The sequence below is a fragment of the Narcine bancroftii genome, chromosome 13, assembly GCF_036971445.1.
Source record: "Narcine bancroftii isolate sNarBan1 chromosome 13, sNarBan1.hap1, whole genome shotgun sequence".
Taxonomy (NCBI): domain Eukaryota; kingdom Metazoa; phylum Chordata; class Chondrichthyes; order Torpediniformes; family Narcinidae; genus Narcine; species Narcine bancroftii.
Window position 1 is genome coordinate 39,032,644 of NC_091481.1, and position 13,202 is coordinate 39,045,845.

Genomic DNA, 13,202 nt, shown 5'->3' on the forward strand with positions numbered 1-13,202 from the left:
AGAGGTTTATCCAGCTGCAAGTGACCCTGATAATTACACCAGCAAGAGGTGCATCCAGCTGCATGTGTCCCTGATAATTACTCCGGCAAGAGGAGCATCCACCTACACTTGTCCCTGATAATTACTCCACCCTGATAATTACACCGGCCAGAGGTGCATCCAGCTGCATGTGTCCTTGATAATTACACTGGCAAGATTTGCATCCAGCTGAACGTGTCCCTGATAATGACTCCGGCAAGAGGTGCATCCAGCTGCAAGTGTCCCTGATAATTACTCTGGTAAGAGGTGCATCCAGCTGCAAGTGAACATTATAATTACACCGGCCAGAGGTGCATCCAGCTGCACGTGTCCCTGATCATTACTATGGTAAGAGGTGCATCCAGCTGCAGATGACCCTGATAATTACACTGGCCAGAGGTGCATCCAGCTGCAAGTGAACCTTATAATTACAGCGGCAAGAGTTACATCCAGCTGAAAGTGACCCTGAGAATTACTCCGACAAGAGGTGCATCCAGCTGCATGTGTCCCTGATAATTATTCCGGCAAGTGATGCATCCAGCTGTGCGTGTCCCTGATAATTACAGTGGCAAGAGGTGCATCCAACTGCACATGTCCCTGATAATTACTCTGGCAAGAGGTGCATCCAACTTCAAGTATCGCTGATAATTACACTGGCAAGAGTTGCATGCAGCTGTATGTGTCCATGATAATTACACTGGCAAGAGGTGCATCCAACTGCACATGTCCCTGATAATTACTCTGGCAAGAGGAGCATCCACCTACACTTGTCCCTGATAATTGCTCCACCCAGATAATTACACTGGCCAGAGGTGCATCCAGCTGCAAGTGAACCTTATAGTTACAGCGGCAAGAGTTACATCCAGCTGCAAGTGACCCTGAGAATTACTCCGGCAAGAGGTGCATCCAGCTGCATGTGTCCCTGATAATTATTGCGGCAAGTGATGCATCCAGCTGTCCGTGTCCCTGATAATTACAGTGGCAAGAGGTGCATCCAGCCTCAAATGTCCCTGATAATTACTCCGGCAAGAGGAGCATCCAGCTGCATGTGTCCCTGATAATTACTCCGGCAAGAGGAGCAACCAGCTACACGTGTCCCTGATAATTACTCCACCCTGATAATTACACCGGCCAGAGGTGCATCCAGCTGCATGTGTCCTTGAAACTTACACTGGCAAGATTTGCATCCAGCTGCAGGTGACCCTGATAATTACATCAGCCAGAGGTGCATCCAGCTGCATGTGTCCCTGATAATTACTCTGGCAAGAGGTGCATCCAACTTCAAGTATCGCTGATAATTACACTGGCATGAGTTGTATCCAGCTGTATGTGTCCATGATAATTACACTGGCAAGAGGTGCATCCAGCTGCGCGTATCCCTGATAAGTCCTCTGGCAAGATGTGCATCGAGCTGCACGTGTCCCTGATAATTACTCCGGCAAGAGGTGCATCCAGCTGCAAGTGTCCCTGATAATTACTCTGGTAAGAGGTGCATCCAGCTGCAAGTGAACATTATAATTACACCGGCCAGAGGTGCATCCAGCTGCACGTGTCCCTGATCATTACTATGGTAAGAGGTGCATCCAGCTGCAGATGACCCTGATAATTACACTGGCCAGAGGTGCATCCAGCTGCAAGTGAACCTTATAATTACAGCGGCAAGAGTTACATCCAGCTGAAAGTGACCCTGAGAATTACTCCGACAAGAGGTGCATCCAGCTGCATGTGTCCCTGATAATTATTCCGGCAAGTGATGCATCCAGCTGTGCGTGTCCCTGATAATTACAGTGGCAAGAGGTGCATCCAACTGCACATGTCCCTGATAATTACTCTGGCAAGAGGTGCATCCAACTTCAAGTATCGCTGATAATTACACTGGCAAGAGTTGCATGCAGCTGTATGTGTCCATGATAATTACACTGGCAAGAGGTGCATCCAGCTCCACGTGTCCATGATAATTAAAAAGACAAGAGGTGCATCCAACTGCACATGTCCCTGATAATTACTCTGGCAAGAGGAGCATCCACCTACACTTGTCCCTGATAATTGCTCCACCCAGATAATTACACTGGCCAGAGGTGCATCCAGCTGCAAGTGAACCTTATAGTTACAGCGGCAAGAGTTACATCCAGCTGCAAGTGACCCTGAGAATTACTCCGGCAAGAGGTGCATCCAGCTGCATGTGTCCCTGATAATTATTGCGGCAAGTGATGCATCCAGCTGTCCGTGTCCCTGATAATTACAGTGGCAAGAGGTGCATCCAGCCTCAAATGTCCCTGATAATTACTCCGGCAAGAGGAGCATCCAGCTGCATGTGTCCCTGATAATTACTCCGGCAAGAGGAGCAACCAGCTACACGTGTCCCTGATAATTACTCCACCCTGATAATTACACCGGCCAGAGGTGCATCCAGCTGCATGTGTCCTTGATACTTACACTGGCAAGATTTGCATCCAGCTGCAGGTGACCCTGATAATTACATCAGCCAGAGGTGCATCCAGCTGCATGTGTCCCTGATAATTACTCTGGCAAGAGGTGCATCCAACTTCAAGTATCGCTGATAATTACACTGGCATGAGTTGTATCCAGCTGTATGTGTCCATGATAATTACACTGGCAAGAGGTGCATCCAGCTGCGCGTATCCCTGATAAGTCCTCTGGCAAGATGTGCATCGAGCTGCACGTGTCCCTGATAATTACTCCGGCAAGAGGTGCATCCAGCTGCAAGTGACCCTGATAATTACACTGGCAAGAGGCGAATCCAGCGACACGTGTCCCTGATAATTACACCGGCAAGAGGTTTATCCAGCTGCAAGTGACCCTGATAATTACACCAGCAAGAGGTGCATCCAGCTGCATGTGTCCCTGATAATTACTCCGGCAAGAGGAGCATCCACCTACACTTGTCCCTGATAATTACCCCACCCTGATAATTACACCGGCCAGAGGTGCATCCAGCTGCATGTGTCCTTGATAATTACACTGGCAAGATTTGCATCCAGCTGAACGTGTCCCTGATAATGAATCCGGCATGAGGTGCATCCAGCTGCAAGTGTCCCTGATAATTACTCTGGTAAGAGGTGCATCTAGCTGCAAGTGAACATTATAATTACACCGGCCAGAGGTGCATCCAGCTGCATGTGTCCCTGATAATTACACTGGCAAGAGGTGCATCCAGCTGCACGTGTCCCTGATCATTACTATGGTAAGAGGTGCATCCAGCTGCAGGTGACCCTGATAATTACACTGGCCAGAGGTGCATCCAGCTGCAAGTGAACCTTATAATTACAGCGGCAAGAGTTACATCAAGCTGCAAGTGACCCTGAGAATTACTCCGGCAAGAGGTGCATCCAGCTGCATGTGTCCCTGATAATTATTCCGGCAAGTGATGCATCCAGCTGTGCGTGTCCCTGATCATTACAGTGGCAAGAGGTGCATCCAACTGCACATGTCCCTGATAATTACTCTGGCAAGAGGAGCATCCACCTACACTTGTCCCTGATAATTGCTCCACCCAGATAATTACACCGGCCAGAGGTGCATCCAGCTGCACGTGTCCTTGATAATTACACTGGCAAGATTTGCATCCAGCTGAACGTGTCCCTGATAATAACTCCGGCAAGAGGTGCATCCAGCTGCAAGTGTCCCTGATAATTTCTCTGGTAAGAGGTGCATCCAGCTGCAAGTGAACATTATAATTACACCGGCCAGAGGTGCATCCAGCTGCATGTGTCCCTGATAATTACACCCTGAGGTGCATCCAGCTGCATGTGTCCTTGATAATTACACTGGCAAGATTTGCATCCAGCTGAACGTGTCCCTGATAATGACTCCGGCAAGAGGTGCATCCAACTTCAAGTATTGCTGATAATTACATTGGCAAGAGTTGTATCCAGCTGTATGTGTCCATGATAATTACGCTGGCAAGCGGTGCATCCAGCTGCATGTGTCCCTGATAATTACAGCGGCCAAAGGTGCATCCAGCCGCACGTGTCCCTGATAATTACAAAGACAAGAGGTGCATCCAGCTGCATGTGACATTTTAAATACAGCAGCAAGAGTTACAGCCAGCTGCAAGTGACCCTGATAATTACTCCGGCAAGAGGTGCATCCAGCTGCATGTGTCCCTGATAATTACAGCGGCAAGAGTTACATCCAGCTGCACATTTTCCTGATAATTACAAAGACAAGAGGTGCATCCAGCTGCATGTGTACCTGATAATTATTCCGGCAAGAGGTGCCTCCAGCTGTACGTTTTCCTGATAATTTCAAAGACAAGAGGTGGATCCAGCTGCATTTGTCCCTGATAATTACTCTGGCAAGAGGTGCATCCAGCTGAACGTTTCCCTGATCATTACTATGGTAACAGGTGCATCCAGCTGCAGGTGACCCTGATAATTACACTGGCCAGAGGTGCATCCAGCTGCATGTGTCCCTGATAATTACACTGGCAAGATTTGCATCCAGCTGCAGGTGACCCTGATAATTACATCAGCCAGAGGTGCATCCAGCTGCATGTGTCCCTGATAATTACTCTGGCAAGAGATGCATCCAACTTCAAGTATCGCTGATAATTACACTAGCAAGAGTTGTATCCAGCTGTATGTGTCCATGATAATTACACTGGCAAGAGGTGCATCCAGCTGCAAGTATCCCTGATAAGTCCTCTATCAAGATGTGCATCGAGCTGCACGTGTCCCTGATAATTACTCCGGCAAGAGGTGCATCCAGCTGCAAGTGACCCTGATAATTAAACTGGCAAGAGGTGAATCCAGCGACACGTGTCCCCGATAATTACACCGGCAAGAGGTTTATCCAGCTGCAAGTGACCCTGATAAATACACGAGCAAGAGGTGCATCCAGCTGCATGTGTCCCTGATAATTACTCCGGCAAGAGGAGCATCCACCTACACTTGTCCATGATAATTACTCCACGCTGATAATTACACCGGCCAGAGGTGCATCCAGCTGCATGTGTCCTTGATAATTACACTGGCAAGATTTGCATCTAGCTGAACGTGTCCCTGATAATGACTCCGGCAAGAGGTGCATCCAGCTGCAAGTGTCCCTGATAATTAGTCTGGGAAGAGGTGCATCCAGCTGCAAGTGAACATTATAATTACACCGGCCAGAGGTGCATCCAGCTCCACGTGTCCCTGATAATTAAAAAGAAAAGAGGTGCATCCATCTGCACGTGTCCCTGATAATTACTCTGGCAAGAGGTGCATCCAGCTGCACGTGTCCCTGATCATTACTATGGTAAGAGGTGCATCCAGCTGCAGGTGACCCTGATAATTACACTGGCCAGATTTGCATCCAGCTGCAAGTGAACCTTATAATTACAGCGGCAAGAGTTACATCCAGCTGCAAGTGACCCTGAGAATTACTCCGGCAAAAGGTGCTTCCAGCTGCATGTGTCCCTGATAATTATTCCAGCAAGTGATGCATCAAGCTGTGCGTGTCCCTGATAATTACAGTGGCAAGAGGTGCATCCAGCTGCACATGTCCCTGATAATTACTCCGGCAAGAGGTGCATCCAGCTGCATGTGTCCCTGATAATTACTCCGGCAATAGGAGCAACCAGCTACACGTGTCCCTGATAATTACTCCACCCTGATAATTACACCGGCCAGAGGTGCATCCAGCTGCATGTGTCCTTGATAATTACACTGGCAAGATTTGCATCCAGCTGCAGGTGACCCTGATAATTACATCAGCCAGAGGTGCATCCAGCTGCATTTGTCCCTGATAATTACTCTGGCAAGAGGTGCATCCAACTTCAAGTATCGCTGATAATTACACTGGCATGAGTTGTATCCAGCTGTATGTGTCCATGATAATTACACTGGCAAGAGGTGCATCCAGCTGCGCGTATCCCTGATAAGTCCTCTGGCAAGATGTGCATCGAGCTGCACGTGTCCCTGATAATTACTCCGGCAAGAGGTGCATCCAGCTGCAAGTGACCCTGATAATTACACTGGCAAGAGGTGAATCCAGCGACACGTGTCCCTGATAATTACACCGGCAAGAAGTTTATCCAGCTGCAAGTGACCCTGATAATTACACCAGCAAGAGGTGCATCCAGCTGCATGTGTCCCTGATAATTACTCCGGCAAGAGGAGCATCCACCTACACTTGTCCCTGATAATTACTCCACCCTGATAATTACACCGGCCAGAGGTGCATCCAGCTGCATGTGTCCTTGAAAATTACACTGGCAAGATTTGCATCCAGCTGAACGTGTCCCTGATAATGACTCCGGCAAGAGGTGCATCCAGCTGCAAGTGTCCCTGATAATTAATCTGGTAAGAGCTGCATCCAGCTGCAAGTGAACATTATAATTACACCGGCCAGAGGTGCATCCAGCTGCATGTGTCCCTGATAATTACACTGGCAAGAGGTGCATCCAGCTGCACGTGTCCCTGATCATTACTATGGTAAGAGGTGCATCCAGCTGCAGGTGACCCTGATAATTACACTGGCCAGAGGTGCATCCAGCTGCAAGTGAACCTTATAATTACAGCGGCAAGAGTTACATCCAGCTGCAAGTGACCCTGAGAATTACTCCGGCAAGAGGTGCATCCAGCTGAATGTGTCCCTGATAATTATTCCGGCAAGTGATGCATCCAGCTGTGCGTGTCCCTGATAATTACAGTGGCAAGAGGTGCATCCAACTGCACACGTCCCTGATAATTACTCTGGCAAGAGGAGCATCCACCTACACTTGTCCCTGATAATTGCTCCACCCAGATAATTACACAGGCCAGAGGTGCATCCAGCTGCACGTGTCCTTGATAATTACACTGGCAAGATTTGCATCCAGCTGAACGTGTCCCTGATAATGACTCCGGCAAGAGGTGCATCCAGCTGCAAGTGTCCCTGATAATTTCTCTGGTAAGAGGTGCATCCAGCTGCAAGTGAACATTATAATTACACCGGCCAGAGGTGCATCCAGCTGCATGTGTCCCTGATAATTACACCCTGAGGTGCATCCAGCTGCATGTGTCCTTGATAATTACTCTGGCAAGATTTGCATCCAGCTGAACGTGTCCCTGATAATGACTCCGGCAAGAGGTGCATCCAGCTGCAAGTATCCCTGATAATTACTCTGGTAAGAGGTGCATCCAGCTGCAAGTGAACATTATAATTACACCGGCCAGAGGTGCATCCAGCTGCAAGTGACCCTGATAATTAAACTGGCAAGAGGTGAATCCAGCGACACGTGTCCCTGATAATTACACCGGCAAGAGGTTTATCCAGCTGCAAGTGACCCTGATAATTACACGAGCAAGAGGTGCATCCAGCTGCATGTGTCCCTGATAATTACTCCGGCAAGAGGAGCATCCACCTACACTTGTCCATGATAATTACTCCACGCTGATAATTACACCGGCCAGAGGTGCATCCAGCTGCATGTGTCCTTGATAATTACACTGGCAAGATTTGCATCCAGCTGAACGTGTCCCTGATAATGACTCCGGCAAGAGGTGCATCCAGCTGCAAGTGTCCCTGATAATTAGTCTGGGAAGAGGTGCATCCAGCTGCAAGTGAACATTATAATTACACCGGCCAGAGGTGCATCCAGCTCCACGTGTCCCTGATAATTAAAACGACAAGAGGTGCATCCATCTGCACGTGTCCCTGATAATTACTCTGGCAAGAGGTGCATCCAGCTGCACGTGTCCCTGATCATTACTATGGTAAGAGGTGCATCCAGCTGCAGGTGACCCTGATAATTACACTGGCCAGATTTGCATCCAGCTGCAAGTGAACCTTATAATTACAGCGGCAAGAGTTACATCCAGCTGCAAGTGACCCTGAGAATTACTCCGGCAAAAGGTGCATCCAGCTGCATGTGTCCCTGATAATTATTCCGGCAAGTGATGCATCAAGCTGTGCGTGTCCCTGATAATTACAGTGGCAAGAGGTGCATCCAGCTGCACATGTCCCTGATAATTACTCCGGCAAGAGGTGCATCCAGCTGCATGTGTCCCTGATAATTACTCCGGAAATAGGAGCAACCAGCTACACGTGTCCCTGATAATTACTCCACCCTGATAATTACACCGGCCAGAGGTGCATCCAGCTGCATGTGTCCTTGATAATTACACTGGCAAGATTTGCATCCAGCTGCAGGTGACCCTGATAATTACATCAGCCAGAGGTGCATCCAGCTGCATTTGTCCCTGATAATTACTCTGGCAAGAGGTGCATCCAACTTCAAGTATCGCTGATAATTACACTGGCATGAGTTGTATCCAGCTGTATGTGTCCATGATAATTACACTGGCAAGAGGTGCATCCAGCTGCGCGTATCCCTGATAAGTCCTCTGGCAAGATGTGCATCGAGCTGCACGTGTCCCTGATAATTACTCCGGCAAGAGGTGCATCCAGCTGCAAGTGACCCTGATAATTACACTGGCAAGAGGTGAATCCAGCGACACGTGTCCCTGATAATTACACCGGCAAGAAGTTTATCCAGCTGCAAGTGACCCTGATAATTACACCAGCAAGAGGTGCATCCAGCTGCATGTGTCCCTGATAATTACTCCGGCAAGAGGAGCATCCACCTACACTTGTCCCTGATAATTACTCCACCCTGATAATTACACCGGCCAGAGGTGCATCCAGCTGCATGTGTCCTTGATAATTACACTGGCAAGAGGTGCATCCAGCTGCACGTGTCCCTGATCATTACTATGGTAAGAGGTGCATCCAGCTGCAGGTGACCCTGATAATTACACTGGCCAGAGGTGCATCCAGCTGCAAGTGAACCTTATAATTACAGCGGCAAGAGTTACATCAAGCTGCAAGTGACCCTGAGAATTACTCAGGCAAGAGGTGCATCCAGCTGCATGTGTCCCTGATAATTATTCCGGCAAGTGATGCATCCAGCTGTGCGTGTCCCTGATCATTACAGTGGCAAGAGGTGCATCCAACTGCACATGTCCCTGATAATTACTCTGGCAAGAGGAGCATCCACCTACACTTGTCCCTGATAATTGCTCCACCCAGATAATTACACCGGCCAGAGGTGCATCCAGCTGCACGTGTCCTTGATAATTACACTGGCAAGATTTGCATCCAGCTGAACGTGTCCCTGATAATGACTCCGGCAAGAGGTGCATCCAGCTGCAAGTGTCCCTGATAATTTCTCTGGTAAGAGGTGCATCCAGCTGCAAGTGAACATTATAATTACACCGGCCAGAGGTGCATCCAGCTGCATGTGTCCCTGATAATTACACCCTGAGGTGCATCCAGCTGCATGTGTCCTTGATAATTACACTGGCAAGATTTGCATCCAGCTGAACGTGTCCCTGATAATGACTCCGGCAAGAGGTGCATCCAACTTCAAGTATTGCTGATAATTACATTGGCAAGAGTTGTATCCAGCTGTATGTGTCCATGATAATTACGCTGGCAAGCGGTGCATCCAGCTGCATGTGTCCCTGATAATTACAGCGGCCAAAGGTGCATCCAGCCGCACGTGTCCCTGATAATTACAAAGACAAGAGGTGCTTCCAGCTGCATGTGACATTTTAAATACAGCAGCAAGAGTTACAGCCAGCTGCAAGTGACCCTGATAATTACTCCGGCAAGAGGTGCATCCAGCTGCATGTGTCCCTGATAATTACAGCGGCAAGAGTTACATCCAGCTGCACATTTTCCTGATAATTTCAAAGACAAGAGGTGCATCCAGCTGCATGTGTACCTGATAATTATTCCGGCAAGAGGTGCCTCCAGCTGTACGTTTTCCTGATAATTTCAAAGACAAGAGGTGGATCCAGCTGCATTTGTCCCTGATAATTACTCTGGCAAGAGGTGCATCCAGCTGAACGTTTCCCTGATCATTACTATGGTAACAGGTGCATCCAGCTGCAGGTGACCCTGATAATTACACTGGCCAGAGGTGCATCCAGCTGCATGTGTCCCTGATAATTACACTGGCAAGATTTGCATCCAGCTGCAGGTGACCCTGATAATTACATCAGCCAGAGGTGCATCCAGCTGCATGTGTCCCTGATAATTACTCTGGCAAGAGATGCATCCAACTTCAAGTATCGCTGATAATTACACTAGCAAGAGTTGTATCCAGCTGTATGTGTCCATGATAATTACACTGGCAAGAGGTGCATCCAGCTGCAAGTATCCCTGATAAGTCCTCTATCAAGATGTGCATCGAGCTGCACGTGTCCCTGATAATTACTCCGGCAAGAGGTGCATCCAGCTGCAAGTGACCCTGATAATTAAACTGGCAAGAGGTGAATCCAGCGACACGTGTCCCCGATAATTACACCGGCAAGAGGTTTATCCAGCTGCAAGTGACCCTGATAAATACACGAGCAAGAGGTGCATCCAGCTGCATGTGTCCCTGATAATTACTCCGGCAAGAGGAGCATCCACCTACACTTGTCCATGATAATTACTCCACGCTGATAATTACACCGGCCAGAGGTGCATCCAGCTGCATGTGTCCTTGATAATTACACTGGCAAGATTTGCATCTAGCTGAACGTGTCCCTGATAATGACTCCGGCAAGAGGTGCATCCAGCTGCAAGTGTCCCTGATAATTAGTCTGGGAAGAGGTGCATCCAGCTGCAAGTGAACATTATAATTACACCGGCCAGAGGTGCATCCAGCTCCACGTATCCCTGATAATTAAAAAGACAAGAGGTGCATCCATCTGCACGTGTCCCTGATAATTACTCTGGCAAGAGGTGCATCCAGCTGCACGTGTCCCTGATCATTACTATGGTAAGAGGTGCATCCAGCTGCAGGTGACCCTGATAATTACACTGGCCAGATTTGCATCCAGCTGCAAGTGAACCTTATAATTACAGCGGCAAGAGTTACATCCAGCTGCAAGTGACCCTGAGAATTACTCCGGCAAAAGGTGCTTCCAGCTGCATGTGTCCCTGATAATTATTCCAGCAAGTGATGCATCAAGCTGTGCGTGTCCCTGATAATTACAGTGGCAAGAGGTGCATCCAGCTGCACATGTCCCTGATAATTACTCCGGCAAGAGGTGCATCCAGCTGCATGTGTCCCTGATAATTACTCCGGCAATAGGAGCAACCAGCTACACGTGTCCCTGATAATTACTCCACCCTGATAATTACACCGGCCAGAGGTGCATCCAGCTGCATGTGTCCTTGATAATTACACTGGCAAGATTTGCATCCAGCTGCAGGTGACCCTGATAATTACATCAGCCAGAGGTGCATCCAGCTGCATTTGTCCCTGATAATTACTCTGGCAAGAGGTGCATCCAACTTCAAGTATCGCTGATAATTACACTGGCATGAGTTGTATCCAGCTGTATGTGTCCATGATAATTACACTGGCAAGAGGTGCATCCAGCTGCGCGTATCCCTGATAAGTCCTCTGGCAAGATGTGCATCGAGCTGCACGTGTCCCTGATAATTACTCCGGCAAGAGGTGCATCCAGCTGCAAGTGACCCTGATAATTACACTGGCAAGAGGTGAATCCAGCGACACGTGTCCCTGATAATTACACCGGCAAGAAGTTTATCCAGCTGCAAGTGACCCTGATAATTACACCAGCAAGAGGTGCATCCAGCTGCATGTGTCCCTGATAATTACTCCGGCAAGAGGAGCATCCACCTACACTTGTCCCTGATAATTACTCCACCCTGATAATTACACCGGCCAGAGGTGCATCCAGCTGCATGTGTCCTTGAAAATTACACTGGCAAGATTTGCATCCAGCTGAACGTGTCCCTGATAATGACTCCGGCAAGAGGTGCATCCAGCTGCAAGTGTCCCTGATAATTAATCTGGTAAGAGGTGCATCCAGCTGCAAGTGAACATTATAATTACACCGGCCAGAGGTGCATCCAGCTGCATGTGTCCCTGATAATTACACTGGCAAGAGGTGCATCCAGCTGCACGTGTCCCTGATCATTACTATGGTAAGAGGTGCATCCAGCTGCAGGTGACCCTGATAATTACACTGGCCAGAGGTGCATCCAGCTGCAAGTGAACCTTATAATTACAGCGGCAAGAGTTACATCCAGCTGCAAGTGACCCTGAGAATTACTCCGGCAAGAGGTGCATCCAGCTGAATGTGTCCCTGATAATTATTCCGGCAAGTGATGCATCCAGCTGTGCGTGTCCCTGATAATTACAGTGGCAAGAGGTGCATCCAACTGCACACGTCCCTGATAATTACTCTGGCAAGAGGAGCATCCACCTACACTTGTCCCTGATAATTGCTCCACCCAGATAATTACACAGGCCAGAGGTGCATCCAGCTGCACGTGTCCTTGATAATTACACTGGCAAGATTTGCATCCAGCTGAACGTGTCCCTGATAATGACTCCGGCAAGAGGTGCATCCAGCTGCAAGTGTCCCTGATAATTTCTCTGGTAAGAGGTGCATCCAGCTGCAAGTGAACATTATAATTACACCGGCCAGAGGTGCATCCAGCTGCATGTGTCCCTGATAATTACACCCTGAGGTGCATCCAGCTGCATGTGTCCTTGATAATTACTCTGGCAAGATTTGCATCCAGCTGAACGTGTCCCTGATAATGACTCCGGCAAGAGGTGCATCCAGCTGCAAGTATCCCTGATAATTACTCTGGTAAGAGGTGCATCCAGCTGCAAGTGAACATTATAATTACACCGGCCAGAGGTGCATCCAGCTGCAAGTGACCCTGATAATTAAACTGGCAAGAGGTGAATCCAGCGACACGTGTCCCTGATAATTACACCGGCAAGAGGTTTATCCAGCTGCAAGTGACCCTGATAATTACACGAGCATGAGGTGCATCCAGCTGCATGTGTCCCTGATAATTACTCCGGCAAGAGGAGCATCCACCTACACTTGTCCATGATAATTACTCCACGCTGATAATTACACCGGCCAGAGGTGCATCCAGCTGCATGTGTCCTTGATAATTACACTGGCAAGATTTGCATCCAGCTGAACGTGTCCCTGATAATGACTCCGGCAAGAGGTGCATCCAGCTGCAAGTGTCCCTGATAATTAGTCTGGGAAGAGGTGCATCCAGCTGCAAGTGAACATTATAATTACACCGGCCAGAGGTGCATCCAGCTCCACGTGTCCCTGATAATTAAAACGACAAGAGGTGCATCCATCTGCACGTGTCCCTGATAATTACTCTGGCAAGAGGTGCATCCAGCTGCACGTGTCCCT